This window comes from Callospermophilus lateralis, chromosome 1, assembly GCF_048772815.1.
Source record: "Callospermophilus lateralis isolate mCalLat2 chromosome 1, mCalLat2.hap1, whole genome shotgun sequence".
Lineage (NCBI taxonomy): Eukaryota > Metazoa > Chordata > Mammalia > Rodentia > Sciuridae > Callospermophilus > Callospermophilus lateralis.
The window spans coordinates 125,866,520-125,885,524 of record NC_135305.1 but is presented as its reverse complement, the minus strand read 5'-3'; the positions used below and the strand labels follow the sequence as shown (position 1 = coordinate 125,885,524).

The 19,005-nt window shown below is 38.9% G+C and overlaps 1 pseudogene; it reads right to left on the bottom strand.

The window, feature by feature from the left end:
- Positions 1 to 11,057: 11,057 nt before the first annotated feature.
- On the bottom strand, positions 11,058 to 12,635 carry LOC143398535 (KH domain-containing RNA-binding protein QKI pseudogene; annotated as a pseudogene).
- Between the last annotated feature and the right edge of the window lie 6,370 nt (positions 12,636 to 19,005).

Below are 19,005 nucleotides of genomic sequence, written 5' to 3'. Positions count from 1 at the left end.
TTCCTGCTTAGAATTGCTTTTGCTATTCTGGGTCTTTTATTTTTCCATATGAATTTCATGATTGCTTTCTCTATTTCTACAAGAAATGCCTTTGGGGTTTTGATTGGCATTGCATTAAACCTATAGAGAGATTTTGGTAATATCGCCATTTTGATGATGTTAGTTCTGCCTGTCCATGAACAGGGTATATTTTTCCATTTTCTAAGATCTTCTTCTACGTCTCTTTTTAGGGTTCTGTAGTTTTCATTGTATAAATCTTTCACCTCTTTTGTTAGGTTGATTCCCAAGTATTTTATTTTTTGGGGGGGATATTGTGAATGGAGTGTTTTTCCTCATTTCCGTTTCAGCAGTTTTGTCACTGATATACAGAAATGCCTTTGATTTATGTGTGTTGATTTTATATCCTGCCACTTTGCTGAATTCATTTATTAGTTCTATTAGTTGTTTTGCAAGAATTTTTTTCTAATATTCAATTGTAACATTGTCTCCCCTACTGTACTAATATTCTATTCTCACCTTCTATTAGATCAATTTTCAGTCCCCATGAAAGAGTGATATTTTGCAGCATTTGTCCTTCTGTTCCTGACCTATTTCAGTTAATATAATTATCATCCTTGTTGTTAAAAATGACAGAATTCTTCTCACTGGGAAAAAATACAAGAAATATTTAAGATGCTGGGCATGCTCTTTGTGTATAATACATACTTGAATTCAAAGCTCAAATTATACCTCCAGATATTTACAATTATCCCCTATCAATTAAAACTGTGTGAATCATTATTTGAATTACTATTGATGACTATGTTTTTCTTGCTAGCACGTTGTCAACAGCTAACTCTGTTTTATCCCATTTCCCAGGCTCTTGCCTCCCACATGAGCACTAGAAAATATCAAAACATGCAGAAGACATCCACAGGCATTGGTCCAGAGGAGTACACCTGTTGCCACCAAATAACATTGTGCCCAAGGAAAAGTCCAAAAAAGGTACTGTGGAAATCCTGTCATTGTGTCCACCCTGCAATAATGATTTTAGTTTATTCAGAGTTCCAATTCTTTTTTGTTTGATGTGTACAAATTGATGTGCTTTGAGTCATTCAGCAGTGCTGCAGTTCCATAAGTAAAGATCTAGTTACCTTTTAATTTTGTGCACTTGATTCATTCAACTTTTGATGGACACTTGGGTTGATCTTACATTGTATTTATGGTGAATGCTACAGACATTGAAGTGATTATATCACTATATTATGCTGACTTGCAGTTCTAGAGAATAAGCAGAGGATGTAATAGCTGAGTCTTGTGGGTTTAACTCTTGGGGTTTTCATGAATCTCCACATCGATTTCCAGAGTTGTCCTAATAATTTACAGTATCACCAACATTGTGTCAGTGTACCCTATTTCTCCTATCCTTGCCAGTATTTCTATGGGTATCCAGTTTTCCCAACACCATTTGTTTAAACCATGACCTCTGTAACATATATTTTAGTGCCCTTGTCAGGGATCAGGTGGCTATAAGTATCAGGTGGGTTGTTTCTGTGTGATATATTGTATTTCAAGGATCTTCATATCTATTTTCAGTTCAATACCATACTGTTTTTGCTACTTATCTCTATAGTAAAATTTAAGATTGGGTATTGTGATGGCTTTCACATTGCTTTTTCTTGCTCAGATATGCTTTGGCAAATTGTTATTGTTGTTGTTGTTATTATTATTATTATTATCCCAAGTGAATTTCAGGGTTGGTTTTTCAATACTGTAAGGAACATCATTGGTAGTTTGAAGGGGATTGTATTGAATTCATTGAATCTGTATATTGCCATTGATAGTATGGCCACTTTGACAATATTAATTCTGGCTATCCAAGAACACAGAAGTTCTTTGCACCTTCTGAGATCAACTTCCATTTTTTTTCAGCATTCTATAGTTTTCATTGTAGAGATCTTACACTCTCTTGAGTATATTCATTCTCAGGGGATTTTTCTGATTATTGTGAAAAGGATGGTTTCTTGAATTCTATATTAGTGCCATCAAAGTTGGAGTATAGTAACACTATTGATTTATAAGTGCTGATCTTTCCTCCTGATACATTGCTAAATTCGCCAGATCTAGAATTCTTCTGGTGAAAATTCTTGGCACCATCAGCTTGGCTGTGTCAATAAGGCTCCTGCCTTGCTCTCTGGGGACATCGGGAATCACAGAGCTGCCTTCTTGCACCAGTGTATAGTCCAAAGAAGTCTCTTCTTCAGCCAAGGAAATGCTGCCTCTCTGACCTAAGGATTTTCAACTAAATCTGTCTATTTTGTTTCTGTGCATGTTCCCTCCCTATGTGATCTAGCAGTGCCACTATTCCTGCTGCTGCAGCTGCTGCTGCTTCTGCCACCACCAGCTTGGATCCCATGTACTTTCTTTCTTTTTTTGTCTTTGTTTAATGTACCCAAGTTTCTGATTCTCTAAGACTCCCTGAGTGTCCACTATTGAGTTTTAGTGAAACCCCTCTTTTGCCCACCTGAGAGGAAAGACTATTCACACTATTTGCATTACAGGTTGTGGAGCTGCAAGAAATAAAGGTTATCTCTACATTAAATTTGCTTACATTTTATAATGCATTATTTTTTTACTTAAGTTTCTGACTTTATATGCCTCTATGATTTTTTTTCCATTCACTATTAAGTTTTGGTGAGTTCTTTTATTTCCCCCCTCACTGAGAAGCAGTCTTCTTGCCTTCTAAGTTCTTCTTGCCAATAAAGAACTGCTGTGGGTGCATCCTTCCTCCAATCTGCGAACTTCCCTTTTCCTGACAGCAAATTAGCACAATATCTCAAGACACCAAGGAATGTTTAAGGCCAAAATATACTCTATCTTGATGAATAACTCACGTGAACTGGAAAACAAATTTTATTCTCTCTCAGTTGTATGAAGTATTTGTAAAATGCCCATTAGATCAATGCAAATGATAATGGTGTTGGTAAATTCCTAGGGTTGCCACATCTAAGTACCAGCTTTCTTAGGTTGAAATAGTGTAACTATACTATCTTATAGCTCTATTCCCTAGAAATCCCACATTGACCTGTTAGCAGGATCATGCTCCCTTCTGAAAACTTTAGGGAAGAATTTTTCCTGCCCATTTTTAACTTCTACTGGTTTGGTGGCCATGCTAGTTCTCCCTGGTTTTCAACTGCAGCATTTTATTTTCTGCTTCCATCATCACATGGCATTAGTCCCTCATTAATGTGCCCCATCTTCTTATGAGAACAGATGCGCTGTTTGGAGAATGGGTCTACCCTGCTCCAAGGGGATACTTTTAATTGCTGAGATCACAATGATTCTCATTTCAAACCCAGTAAAATTTGGAGGTACTGGTGTTAGGACTTAAACATATATTTGGGTGGAAGTATTTTGACCCATAACAGAGATGGTTAATTCAAGAGTGTACTTTTTCTTTTCTTCCTAATGGGTCTGTCAAGTGTTATAAAGGAATGCTGAAACATACTAGTGTAACAGTAGAATATTTCATTTCTCATTGTAGTTCCTTCCATTTATTCTCTATTTTAAATTTTTGTTTCCTGGTATGCTCCTGACAGCAAATTTGCCATTCAGAAGCAATCATATTCCAGCAGCAATGGAGCTTGTGAGTGTTAAAAAAAACAACAAAAAAACCTATCTCCATACATTCTAGACCCGTGTCCACAGTAAGGAAGATCCTGGAGTAATTCATCAGCAAACCAATGTACTGACAGTGACACTATATTTCCCTAGATTGCAATCGAGTCTTCATGCAAGTGGCATCAATGGATTTGGGAGGAGACCAACCAAATTATATTGCTGAGGTAATCTGACCCTTCTTTGTCTACTATATAAGTGTTATTCTGTTTATTCTGTTCCTTTTAATTCAAATTCATGCATGAAACTATGACGGTATTCATTATAGGTGACTCATACAATTTCTTTTGTGGTGAAATTACAACTACACATCTATTACCTGTGAGAATGATTCAAGATGACATTCACATGTGACAACAACCATTGTCAAATGATTATAGTGAGCATTTTCCTCAGTGGCACTTTTCCTTGGTAGAAAAAGAATTTTGTGCATGTAATCAAATTATACCTGAGAAATCCCTCATGCAAAGCTAAAGTCTTTTCTTGTAAATTGTATAATCAATGACGTATTCTGAATTTCTAATGATGAGAAAAATTGTAATAAAAGATGACCCAGAGAAAACTGCATTAGAGCTCTCTCTCTCTGGAGATTACTCTAATGGAACGACTCCTGTCTCTTCTTTTCTCTGACGCCAGAGAAAAGTACCAGATTTCTTAGGTTGAAGTAATGTAACTATACTATCTTACAGCTCTATTCCCTAGAAATCCCACATTGACCTGTTAGCATCCTTCAGGACTCCCTGGACCCCGCTAGGGCAGGACCCTGGCAGTATGTGATATATTACAAAAAATTCTTCTTAAGAAAAGGATACAAAAATGTAAAACCACAATTTTCATAAATGAAAATTGCCAATTGTTTCCCAGCCCTTTCTTATATTGGGTGTCTTGACTTGAGATTTAGTTAGCTAATGAATGGATCAATTAATTAAGCACTTATGAAATTTATTTTGGATTTAACTTAGCTTATAATTTAATTATTCATTTCCTTATTGTATATATTCACCCACATCGTTAATTTAGTGAATGTTATAATACCAACCTGAAAAACAACCTAAAATGCAAACTGAGGGGTATGGGAGGAGAGTACTGATGGTGATGGGGGTCACACCAGGGTAATTCATTGAGATCTACCTCAGGAACATCTACCTCTTTTTAATGTGTTATATATTACAGAATGAGTTGAAAAAGCAACTCTTACCAAGGAAATATAATTTTATATAAAAATTTAACAAGAAGTACTAATATTAAAATTATTAAACAAAGAACATGTAAATCTGTAAATTCTATACATAATAGACTGTTATGTCTTTGGAACCATAAAAACAGCTCCTACTCCAAGTTTTGCTAGCTAATTCCAGGTGCTGTTCACTACAGGTATCATCTCTCCTGTGTTTTGCAGCCAAAATTACTTCTCTCCCAGCTGTTTTACAGCATCTATAACACAGAATCAGGTTAAAAAAGGTCACTTGGGAAAAATTTCTGGCTACAGAGAGTGTCCAGGACCACAATTATTCTCAGGAAATGCAAGATGAATTTGGGCCCTGATCTCTCCTGGGGTCTGGGCAGGGAGCACTGAGGCTGGTATGCTGCCCTCAGCTGAGGGTGTTGTCTGTGGGCAGAGAATATCTATGATAGTCCTCAGGAGCAAATTCCCATGGATATTCACCTTCAGAACCTTCTGAGGCTGCTCCCCTAGAGAGTGAACATAAGGCAATGGGAAGGGTTCTCGAGGACATTTAGGTATAAAGGCTGAGTAGCACACATCTGGGACCCTGAGGAGCAGCACCTGTGATGACACAGGGTGGAGCAAGGACCCTGCTCTTCCAGTCCTACCCTCTTTAGATCCATCCTCAGAAAGCTCCGTGCACTGATTTTAACAAATTGTACCTTGCATTTCATGGCCATGATCACATGCAACTGGGGCCACTTCAGTGCAATAATTGCTTCGGATGGATTGCATAAAGTGCAACAAAGAAACTTAAGGAAGCAGTGGAGAATATGTGGATTTTTACCTCCTTTCTCCCTCCCATTTTTTCCACACTCAGATTTCCACTTCGTAAACTTCTTTATCATTTTTGCTGCATTGAGCCCACATTTTAAATTGGGAGGCCCCCCTGGAAACTATTCATGTTATGGGAACTACTCTCCAATTGTGTAATCTTGACCTAGGAAAGGAAGGGTAAATTCATGCATGCTCATAGCCAGCAAAGGCAGAAGAACCCAGGTATTCATTGATTGCTAGAAGAGAGCCAGATTGTTTATGTCTCATGCATCAGGCAACAACTCAATATTTCTGAAGCCCCCTATACTCAAGCTCACTGCATGGCCATGCAGTATTGTGCAGCATGATTCAGTGGTGTGGCCTGTGGGCAAAACCAGGGCAAGCTTAAGAATGTTAGTGCAGAAAAATTTAACAGAAATTGAAGGTCCAAGGACCTCAAAGATCTGGATGAGTAAAGCACATTTAGAAAAGTCATAAATGTGGGAAAGATGAAACATGGAAAAGCTTCAGAGGTTTTACATAAGAAAGGATAAATAAGAGAACCAATAGGAAATCAATTATGTACAGATTTCTGGTACTTTTCTCCTCCTCCTCCTCCTCCTCCTCCTCCTCCTCTGCATCAGTTTCTATGTCTTCTCTGTGAACCATGGCCTTGATGTTGATGATGTGGCCTTAGAAAAAGGAAAGGCAGAGTTAAAGTCAAGGTGAGAACTTGAGTTGCTCCTGCTTCTGGTGCTCTAGAGCCAAAGTCAAAGCTCTCCATTCTTCCTCTTGTCTGCACTCCTGTCTCCTGGCCTCCATCACTTCACCTCTGCAATGGGAAATATTTCTAGCATCCCAAGAGCTCTTTTCCAGTTCACATTCTACCTCTGTACCCAGTAGGGATGTCTGTGTCATCCTGTTCCTCCAAGAGGCAGCCACATTCTCCCTGACTTTCCAGAGTTAGGCCTCTTGAATACAAGCACATTCATATTTTCCTCCTAGTCCCAGGGCTTGGAAATTAGATGAAGACTGGAGGTTAGAAACATGTTCAAGGAGGAACTTCTCCCCACTCTTTTACAGGAGAACACAGTGACCTGTCCAGGGAGCACTGAAACAATTTTCTTTAAGTTGCCTATATTTGGGAGTTTATTTTAAACCAGGAGTAAACAAAACACAGTAGAGAAAGTGCTGGTATACAAAGAGGACATGCAGAGGGAAATTGTGACTTCTTATTTACTGCTTAGCACTAGTGAGAGCTTTGATTGCAGGTTTACAAAGTCACCTTAAGAAAGCGTGTTCCTCTAGATTCCTTCCATTGTGCATCAAACTTAAAGTGCAGATCTTAATTCTTTCATGCACAATGCCAAATAAATAAATAAATAAATAAATAAATAAATAAATAAATAAAAATAAATAAAGCCAAGAATAAAAGCCAAGGTACTTGTTGCTTAGAAGAGGAAAATTCAGGACAGAGTGAGACTTACATGGAAGATTGTGTTTAACTGTCAAAGCAGAAAAATATCTTCTTACAAACAGGATGCTCAAAGTCACAAGGTCTACTAACTGTTATTTCTATAAAAACAATACATATTTCTGTTTATTTTTATTTCATGACAGTTCCTCATTTCCCACAAGTTAGGTGAACTCAGCTCCTAGAAGGAAACCTTTCCCATTTTGTCATACCCTTAGGACTGTTCCTACCTGCAGTCTCTCCCTCGTCACTGCTTGAATCATAATCTTTGCTCCATGTCCAACTTTACAGACACAAACATCAGCAACAACATTACTTAAGATTGCTCATGCATTCTTTGTCACAATTAAGCTCATGATGGTTACTAGGGTTGCATGATATTTGTCCCACACAGAATTGTGTGATTGAAGCTTGGTCCTTAGTATGGCCATACTGAGAATTGTGACACCTGTATGAGGAAGGGTATGCTTGGAGGTGATGAGGTCACTTAAGGGTATGAGACTCAGAAGTAGGAATATAGATTTCTCAAACCTTGTTAGATCCTGGTTATATAAGAAGAGAAAATGAATCAACTGATCCCTGCTGGCTTCCTGTCTCCCAATGTGATGTCTCCCTCCTGCACCTGCATTCATGCTAACACCAGCAATCATGCAATGCAGCTAAGATGGCATTCACTAAAGCCAAGTGTTTGCCAGTGCCATGCTCTTGTATCTCCAGAACTGTAAGCTAAACATACCTGTATTAATTATCCAGTCTCAAGGGTTTTCTTATTAGCAAGGAAAACAGAGTCATACTAATATTAATAGTCAGGATCACCATGATCTCTGTTCTGGCTTCTCAGTTCTCTGAGCTCTGGGGAGTCAGAGGCCTGAAGCAGGATGATGCAAACAATTGCTTTCTTCCATTGGCACATTATTACTCTCTCCTTGAAACAGACCAAGCTGACATGCAAACTGTGATGCCAACAGTTTCAGGAATACAAACTCACAGAACCTATACTGTGCCATCATCAGAGCAGCTGCCCACAAAAGAATGGGAATGTTCTCTGCCTTATGCACATGGGTCTACTGGCCATTTGAAATGGGGAACTGAGATGAGGGTTTGTAAGTTTTGTATTAAAATTTAAATAAAATAAAAAATACACAACATATCCAAATAGGGATTGCTATTTTGGATGGCCAAGACCTGGAGTTCAAAGGTGAAGAAAACATGAATTTCCTTCCCTCTGTAGATAAAATTACCATCTAAAAAAGTCCCCTTAAATCTTATACTTAAAATATCCTAAAGTTTATAAATCATTCTTAAAACATATCAGAAACCCATACAACTAAGAACTTAAGAATTTCTACACCCCAAAATCTAAATAGGATAATATTTCTAACATTATTCTAAAAGTATACCTTATAAAGCTACTTTAATTAATTCCTAAATTTTTCTCATAAAACTGATTGAACTGCTTTCTCAAAGAGTTTCTTTGTTTCTCAGTCAAGGTGCACTAGTTCTTATATCTTTATAATCTTTCTCAATAGAAAGTAAGTTCTAAACATCAATCCACTTTCCACCAATATTAAATATGCTCATCATAAATCCCTATGTAAAGTAAAAACGGGTTTATAAAAAGAGAAGAATGTATCTTTATATGTTTTAACTTTCCTAAGTGTATAATATAACTTTCCTCAATCAAGAATGAGAATACATATGGTGAGCTTTGTTAAATAAGCATAATGATTAGGTTTTCTATGAGGCTGGAAATATGAGCTTTGGTTCTAGTTGATATAATCAATGTGGTGCTGAAAATTCTCATGACCTTTTCAGAAAATGATTGTTTCCATTATCAGATTTGTCTTCAATGTACTGGTTTGTTCCCCGTATGGGCCACCAAATGCCGCAGTCTGGCTGGGCACAAATCACGGAGCTGCCACAAAGCACTTGTCAAACAGGAAGCTTTATTGCCCGAACTCCACCAGCACTCCATGCACACTCCCAGGGAACTCTCCCCGGGAACTCTCCCAGCTCTCCACCGGGCTCTGCACCTTCTCTCTCTCTCTCTCTGTCTCTCTTTCTCTCAGAACTGGGAGAACTCAATGGGAACTCCAAAGTGGCGGGCACCAGAGGCAGCAGGAACCACCCTATTCCTGGAGCCACCCTATTCCTGGAGCCACCCTATTGCTGGACAGCAGGGGTCCATATACAACTCAATACACAGCCTGTCCCAATCCAGCATCATCCAGTCACAGCAATTATAACTTAATTATCATCATCTTAATGACTCCTTGGCGTCACCTCTTAACCACTACCTTCTGGCACCATCCTGACTTGGCTGTGGCTCTCAACATCGATATGCTGAGGGGTAGTAGAACAGCCTTCAGGTTATGAACTACCTATTTTGTTATAGCCACCTGAAATTTAATTTGTTTGGCATTTAACATACTCATGCCTCCTGTCAGAAACATAAGCATGAAAATGAAATGTCACAATTATATAAAAAAGGGTCTCATGGTTTTGATTTCCCATCAACCAGCATGGCTTTGCCAGCATTCATCCTCACTGTGACCCTGTCAAGACAGTGGGAGAGCAGCTTTGCCAGCACTTATTTTCGCTGTGACCCTGTCAAGACAGTAAGTGGGGGATCGCCTTCACCAACATACATATAAAATAAGATGGAAACATACATTATAAACTTGTACCAATGGTGATAAATACATTAAATGACATGTTTCTCATTGGAAATAGGTTGGTTTCTATATAGAGAGAGTATGAAAACTACTAAGATAGTAATAAAGTCTAGACAAAATATAAATGTCTGCTCTATGGTAATATATGGGCATCACTCCAATCTAACCTTGCTAAAATAACATAATACTGTAAAAATATGCCTTAAAACTATATACTTTAATAAGAAAAAATTCAATAAAGAATTATAACACAGGGACTGAGGTTGTGGCTAAGTGGTAGAGTACTTACCTCACACGTGTGAGGCCATTGGTTTGATCCTTAGCATTACATATAATAAACAAATAATATAAAGGCATTGTGTCCATCTACAACTAAAAATGTTTTTTTTTTTTTTTAAAAAAAGAATGATGGGCTGGGGATGTAGCTCAATGGTAGAGCGCTCACCTAGCCTATGTGAGGCACTGGGTCCGATTCTCAGCACCACATATAAATAAATAAAATAAAAGTCCATTGATAACTAAAAAAATGAAAGAAAAAATGGTAATACTGAGTACCAAGGCACTCAGATTTCAAATTTCATGCTTCTTTTCCATTGATCCAATATTTTGTCAACTGTTTTCAAAATTTGATCAGAGCCAACATCTATTATTTTATAAATTTACTTTCCCCATAAAAGATCTTTGATAAACATCCAAAATATTCAGGTTAAATAAATTTGAAATGAAGCTGAAAGAAATTATAGTGTCATTTTTCACTGTCACCTCAAGTGTTTGAGTATTACAAGTTATTCAACCAACACAACAAAATGAAAATAATAATGGCACAGCATGTATTATAAATTAAATCAAAACAACAGCCTCTGTAACAAACAAAATAGAGCAGTGGCACATTAAATGAAAATGTAAATTAATCTTGGAGTAAGACATTGAAAGATGATCAGTGCTGTAGGATGATTTGGGACCTAATACTTTACTACTATTCAGTGCAGGATGGAGTTAGGGGACAAAAATCTGAGCTGGAAGACAACATTTTATTTATCTTTTGTTTGACAGACAAGTCTCTCAGCCTGCTGCACTGACCACAGGCAAGCCAAATAAATAACCACTTAATTGATCAGCAGGCAGGCATGGTCATGTCATTACTAGGCAAAGAGTTCAGAGACCAGAAGTTCATAGGTTAGTTGCTAGTGTCAGCTCTACCTTCAGTCACAATTTTTTGGAAAGGATGGACACACATATTGGGCCTTTGAACTTCAGTAGTCACTGTACCTCACACACCATTGAGTTCAATAGGGTACTCAAGGACTGAAGTGGCTGGTGCCAATGTGTAAGGTATTTGTAGGGTGTGTAGAACAACCCAGCCTCTGGCCCTGGAGGGACAATTGCAGCAGTAATGTGAGGAGTTCCTTTTGGCATGACAGAGGTCTGTATTTGTCTGATCAAAGGCATTGCAGTAGGGTCAGCTGGAGACAAGTACTCAGGGTCACTGGTGAGAGAAAAGGTGCAGCCCCGGTTATGATCCTAGGAGCTGTCGGGGCTGTTGTCACAAGAGAAAAAGGCAATCAGAATCAGAAGCTTCATCAGCTGCATCTTCTTCAGCTTGCCCAATACAGTGACACATCATGGATGTACCTTGTTCTCAAAATTTTATTAAGGATAGATAAAATAAAGGTTCTATAATTTTAACTCAGTTTGAACAGTTTTCCCTTTCTGCTGCAGGTACCAGCATTTGCCTCAATTATTCAATGGCCCTCTATAGTTTTACTTTGATCTATTCTGAGCATCTTCCACAGTTATTAGTACATCTGAATCTTCATGTACATGCTCCCAATTCAGTTTGCTCTATTTTGCTCCTCCTTCTCTTTATCTTTCATTGAGTCTTTGCCACAGGCCATTGTTTTACCTCCAGTTTCTGCCTCAAGCTCTTTAGCTGTAAATCCTCTGGGGCAAAGATGCTATCAAGAAAATTAAAATCTAGATATTTAAACTTTTTGAATTTTTTTACACAAATAGAGCACAGCTTTTCATTTCTCTGGTTGTAGATGATGCAGGGTCACTCCATTCATTAAATCATACCATACAAAGGGTAGTAATGTCTTTCTCATTCCACCATCTCACCCACACACACCCTCCCCTCCACCTCTTCTCCTCTGCTCAATCCAAAATTTCTCATTTTCCCTTGACTCTCCCCCAGAATATTATGGACCTGCTCCACTTATCAGAGAATATATTTGGCCTTTGGCTTTTTGGAATTGACTTATTATGTTCCATGATATTCTCCAACTCTGTCCACTTACCTGTCAATGCTATAATTTCATTCTTCTTTAAGGATGAGTAATATTCCATTCTGTGTATGTACCACAGTTTGTTTATACATTCAAATGTTGAAGGGCATATAGATTGTTTCCATGGTTTAGCTACTGTGAATTCAGCTGCTATAGACACTGATGTCACCGCATTACTATGGTGTGATTTTAAGTCTTTGGTGTATACACCTAAGAGTGGAAATGCTGGGTCAAATGCTGGTTCCATTAAAAGTTTTCTAAGGAATCTCCAATCTGCTTTCCAAAGTGGTCACACCATTTTGCAGTCACAAAAATCAGAATATTCTCTTACATCACATTTATTTTCTCTCATAAGTGAACAATAGTCCCCACATAATCAGGCAATTTTGCACACCTTTTATTTTTTGTACTGCCATTTAATGTGTGTACATGTCTTTCGGTATTCTGCTAATTTCTTCCCCTGGCAATCATTAGAGGTGGTTGAAGATCCTTCAGAATTTAGACAGGATGCTCAAGAGCTTCTTGTCCTTCACTAACTGCATCAGGTTTTCTGGGATTCTCATTTCCCCTGCCAGCTCCACAGATCACTTCCCTGCAGATCATTTCCTCTGCAGATCACTTCCCCAAATGCCTTGGCACCAACACCAGAGAGGAGGAATGGGCAGAGGCAATACCTAGACACTGTCTGCTGGGGACCCAGTGTGCCTCTCTGCACTGACTCCTGCTTTGGGCCCAGAGCTGAGGCCCATGGAGGCTGGCTTGTATATAAGCTACAGTGAAAGTTGAGGAATGTGTATGTCCTCCAGTGTGTGGAGACACAGTGACATATGCCACAGTAGTTATGGTGGCCCAGCTGGGCAGACAGTCTTATCCCCTAGATGTATGCTAATAGAGAACTTGGTGACAGGGGAAAAAATCTGCTGTTTAGGGGAATCCCTCCAGGAGAATCCAAATGTAGACCATGGGAGTTTGGGAATAGTCATGTCACCTGCTGCAGAGAATTACACATCTTTTGAAGAATAGCTCATGGTGCAAATCCTTTTCCTGGTAGGTAGAAAACAACATCAGTCATCACTTGAACATGAGGCCAGAACTGTGTGATTTGCCAGTCAGAAGGTCAAGGAGGCTCAGCATCATGGATAATTTACATCTGGGAAGGAGCAAGAGCAGGGTTCCCTCCCAGTACTCTGCATGGGCGTATGGTAAAGGTCCCATGTTTCCAACATTCCAGTATCAGACACTATCCCAAGAGTCCCATGTATGTCCCATTGGAGGAGATGAGGCTGTGGGTACAAGGTGAGTGTGACATGACTGCTACCTGAGGGCTCCAGTCCAATAATGTCTAATAATAATACAGTGAACGCTGATTATGCAAACTCTCCTAACCACATTAAAATTAAAAATGCACACATAATTATTTTAATAACGTTATATAACCCACTGTATCAAAGAAGTATCATTTCTACAAACGTTAGATGAACACTTATTTATGATATAATTTATATTCTTTTTCTCATGTCATTTCTTTGAAATAGGTTTTACATATTTATGTTACATGTGAATTTGAACAGTAAAATTTTCTCAGAAATGTTTGATCTGTTTTCTATTTTCTCATTTACATTTTTTAAGGTAGATTTACTTAACTAACCAAAGCATGATTGGTAATTTTCTAACCACTAAATTGTTAACATGAATAATATTTACCCTTTGATATTTACAGCCAGATATGTAAATGTGATTTGTGTTTGTTAGAATAAATTCAACTTTGAAGGAAATGGATGTTTGTTTCAAAACTACTGTTTGACCAACTATCTTATGAAAGTCCATAATTTAAGTAGTATACTAACACAACACTTCTAAATCTATGTAGAATAATTGTTTAAAATTTTGATTTCTTCTTTTTAGATATAGATGACAGTAGAGTGGTTTTGGATATATATATATGGAATATAATTTACCATTCTTGTGGTTATACATGATGCAGAGTTACACTGGATATGTATTCATACATAGAGACAGAAGTTATGTAAATAATCTAATAGGGATATAAAAAAGCAGTCTTTTCACTGTTCAATGTTACAAGCCTCTGCTATTTTCACATTTATGTTCACAGAAATGCAGTGTTGATTTTAAGTGACTGTTTTCATCATCATGCTTTTATTATAAAGAAAATAAACCATGTGTTTGCAAAATCATGAAGATATTTTGGTGCCAGATTATAATCACCAAAGAGTGACCTGAGAAAGAAATGATCCTGATGATGAAGTGGATCTTAAATCAATTAGTGTGTCTCAGGTGGCTTCCATCCCTAGACACACATATGTTTTCCCAAGCAGCTCATGAACAAAATGTTCATGAAGAGAGATTATTCATGTGGTCATGACAACATATTTCCACTCACAGAGATGACCTGCCTATAGCCAGGTGACAACAGCAGAATCCAACCCTGAGTTCTAATATGAGGTTATTTCCTATTGGAAGCAGCCAGGTACCTCAGAGCAGATTGATGACACTAGACCTTTCATCATGGCAGACTGACATTAGTTCTCAGTGAAACATGCATTTACCCTTGAGGGAGCTTATTTTTCTTGCCTGCAGAACTTTTGCCAAAACTGTTATCCATGAACTTAGTGAACACCTTAACCACCATTGTAGTATTCAACATGGGGCTTCTGAGCACAATGCTTATGTCACAGCCAATAAAGGGGAGCAATCAGCCATATTTCTGCCATTACCTCTCTTACATCCTAAAACACCAGGTCTGACAAAAAAGTTGACTGGCTTTTGAGGAGTCAAAGATGAATCTTGGTGAGTGGTTACACCCATATCCAATACATAATGATACTTGTGGCATAGGAAGGACTCCTGGAGCTGGAATTAGGGCCTGGGACTGGGAGTGACTCCACTAGTAACTCACTAGCACAATGTTTGCTTCCCATTTTAGTAATTCAACCCTATATTGGCCTAGTGCAGAGGACTTTGTTCCAAACACAGGACACAAGAATGACTGCTCTAACCTGGGTCCAAGCCTCCCTTTTGCTACTCATGACAAGGAACATTAGACCAAGTTGGGGCTATTGGTCATGATTGGTCCTGATAATCAGAGGAATTAGGTTGCCACTGCTGACTCAAAATAAGGAGGCAATATATGGAAAGAAGCATGTTCTCTCGTCCTTCCTTGTACTCAGCAGGGCTATTTGTGCACCTATGTTGTCTAGAGTGAGAATTTGTGCATTCCGTCTGACACTACTAGTTAGAGATCAACACTAGCCAAAGCATTTTTTGGTGGTCAAGGTATTTAGAATAGGGAAGTGAGAAATTACCAATGATGATCACAGGAATTAGAATTCTAAGGAGAAATATTTATTTTAATGTGAATATATTTGAATATGTTTTCCTTCCTCTGTCTGATTCTAGTGTCATCTAACATAGGTGTTTTAAAAATAGGTAATTATCCAAGCTCGGTGTCACATGCCTGTAATCCCAGTCACTCGGGAGACTGAGGCAGGAGGATTATGAGATCATAGAAGACTCAAGAAAAGCAAGGCATTCAGCTATTCAGTGAGACACTGTCTCTAAATAAACCACAAGATAGGGCTGGGGATGTGACTCAGTGGTTTAATGAACCTGAGTTCAATCCTCTGTTCAAAAGAATAAAAATAGTTAACACTTTACTTCAATATTTAATTTACAGGATATCATAGGTGGAGGAAAATGAACATACTTGAGGTCAAAAAGTGTATTGTATTCTCTTGCTTGGAAAAGATGCACATTTTTTTGGTTGGGGGGGCGTTGATGGATCATCTTATTAGATGTAGCCTGGATATCATAATTATCCTTATGTGGAGAATGAGTGATCATGGAAGTGGCAATGAGTTTCTGGTTGACACAGGTGGAATATGGTGCCATTTTTAGTTACAAATGTAATAGCTTCAGTGTATTCCTAAAAATTGATCACATGTATATTTCTGGTAGTAGGAGGAATGCTTTCTATTGTATAAGCTATGGAGGATAGAAGTAAATCCTTTCAATCCTGTGACTCATGCCTGCATATGTGTATCTGTTGGGCCACTACATAGAGAGGAGGGGTCAGGTTGTTCACATGTCCTTGGATTCACCTCCAGCATGGTTCTGATGCTTCAACTCTTTCATAACCCAGAATACTAGGTCGTCTGGCTCGATTTACATTTTACCAAATGCAAGGAAAGGGTGGTGCTAGATGAGGCATCAGAGTATTTACCATGGAATTTAGCAGCCTAGAGCAGCTTTCTAAATATAGAATGGCCTTCCTGGTCCATGATTAGTCAGGTATGTTGTTACTGTGATGAAAATCTGACAAGAAAAAATTAGAGGAGGAATTTTTTTTTGGACTCAGGTTTTGAAATTTGTCTGTTCATATATGACCTTCTTGATTTCTCTGTTTCTAAACTGAGGCAAAATATCATGGCCTAATGACATAGAGAAGAAAAGCATCTTGAATCATGACAATCAGGAAGCAGAGAGACCTCAGTCTCTCAGAGAGACTAGGAACAAAATAGAAACCCCAAAGTCTCATCCCCAGACAACCTCATTCAGCCACTGTCTACCTGTATATAGTTACCACCTATATCACTGGATTAACCACTGATTAGTTTACACCTCACCACCTCTTCATTTTTCCTCTCAAAATTCTTGCATTGTCTCACCCATGAGATTTGTGGGACACCCTATATCCAAACCATAACAGTCCCTGAATGCCTTTGTGGGACATCACTCTTCGTTGATTTCTGTCCTCAAATGCACAGCACAGCTGGGATCTCTGAGACCTCTCTCAGATTTTTGGGATAAGTGTGTGTTTGGTCAACATTCAAATTATGAATCCTCTGGGCATACTACTAATAGAAAGCCACTCAAATCAGCTGTGGGAACAAAATAAGAGACAGGAGATGGAGGTTCAGCATTCAAATTTCTTCAAGCTGCTTTGGGCAAAATATCATCCTTGCTCCCGTGACCTCTGGTTATAGTCACTTTCCAGATGTTGACCCCTTTGCCAGTCTTCCAACTCTTCAGAGATGTTTTTTGTTTTGTTTTGTTTTAATCTGGGTCTAGTTCAGATGGGCTGTTGCTCTTTCATGTTCCTATCCATAGGCAGGGCGGCTCCCTGCTGAGAGACCACTGATGACAAGTGACTCAGCATAAGATCACCATGGGCCCTCACATTCTTCATAGACCTTTCAGTAGCTCCAAGATGGACTTTGGTTTCATCTTTGGCATTTCATTTAATGTTCCTCTTATTGTTGACATGCTTTTATGCATTTCACAGTTATACATTGTTTACATAATCAACCACCTTCTTTTATGGATTTACCACCAATTTTAGTCTCAAACATTGTGTTTGACATACTTCATTTTGCGATGTACCATAAATAGCCACATTTATTTTTATTTTTTTTAATCATTCATGCTTTATTTGGCATGTTTAAAATCATCACAATCCAGCCCTGATGGACAAAACAAATTTAGGTCCTTTATTATCTGTGAAGTTCATCAGTGTCACAGTTTCCAGGGCTGAGCTCTGAAAAATGAGTTGTCAAGGATTCCTCAATCAGGGAGAATCCTGCCTCTGAACCAAGGTGAATTCCAGGTTCAAGGCTCTGAATTGAGGCAGCTGAGAGTCAGTGTCACTCTGAGATTCTCCTCAGGGATCCTGTCCATTCTTCATGCAGGGAGAAGTGACCAAGTGCTCCCTTCCCTCATGCATGACTGCATAGGAAATTCTTCCTGGAAAAAAGGTATGTATGGCTGGAGGTGGGAGGAAATGCCAGAGAGGACTGTGCAGCCATCTTTGGAAGACCCTAGGTTAGAGAAGTCTTCTAGGGATGACTTCTGGACAGTGATAAATAGTTCCCTGAGATTAGCAGGAGGCACTAGCAGTCAGGCTGGGAGAAGGAAACAGACCGTAGGAGCCCACATTTTCTCATACAATTCCCCCTCCTACAGCACCTGGACCTTAGAGTTTTCTCCCTAAGGAAATTCAACCAGCATTGTCTGCCATGTGTACACATACAATCAGCCTCCTTCAGTGCATTTCCCAGGTGGGTGTGCCTTGGCTCTTGCCAGTGTCCTGGGGGTGACCCTGTGTTTGTCTGATCCTCAGAATGTGGTCACTGCAACAACAGACACAGTTTAAACTCTTCTGATGTCCTTTCATGGACTGAATTTGGCCTCCTCCTGTTCACCCCCAGGGCTGGCCTCACGCCTGAACTCTGCCTATGCAACCCCAGCTTCTCTCCTAGCTTCCTGAATGCCCCTCCACTGCCCCTTGCTGGTTAAGGATTCACAGAGTAGCAGCCCCCCTCCTGAGGACCCCAAATCTTCTGTCATTGGAGAGTCTATTGTTAGGATGACAAGCCTCACTCTGTGCCAGTTGTGCCAAAATGTACCCTTCCCTGTGTCTCAGATTGGTGGCATTGACAGTGCATGAGGAGTCATGGCAGGTCAAGTTCCTGTTACCAAGTGCTCTGTTTCTGTTATAAGAGAATCCATCAAACCCAAGTCTATCTCCCCACATGCAATAGGGTAGAGAAATTGTGTGAAACTTTGTGAGGATGCAGGCTTCTTAGGTATTGAGAAACTAAGACTCATGTGTTCCATCTTATGTAATCACATATAATAACAGACTTCTGCCAATGTGCTGATTTCCACATGTATTTTATCCTTTTTTTAGGTTCCTCACTACTCCTCTAGCAGATTCCATTGTGACTGGTTTATTTTTTTCCCATCATACCACTTTGGTTACTTTTCATATCCTTTTATCTATATTTTAAATTTATTTTCATAGTGGTTTCTATTTGCTTTACATTAATACCAACGTAGTTTGCAGTGATGCTGAGTTATATTACCATGTTCCCTTTCCTCCTGCCCTCATCTGTCCCTTCTTGTTTATGATGCTGT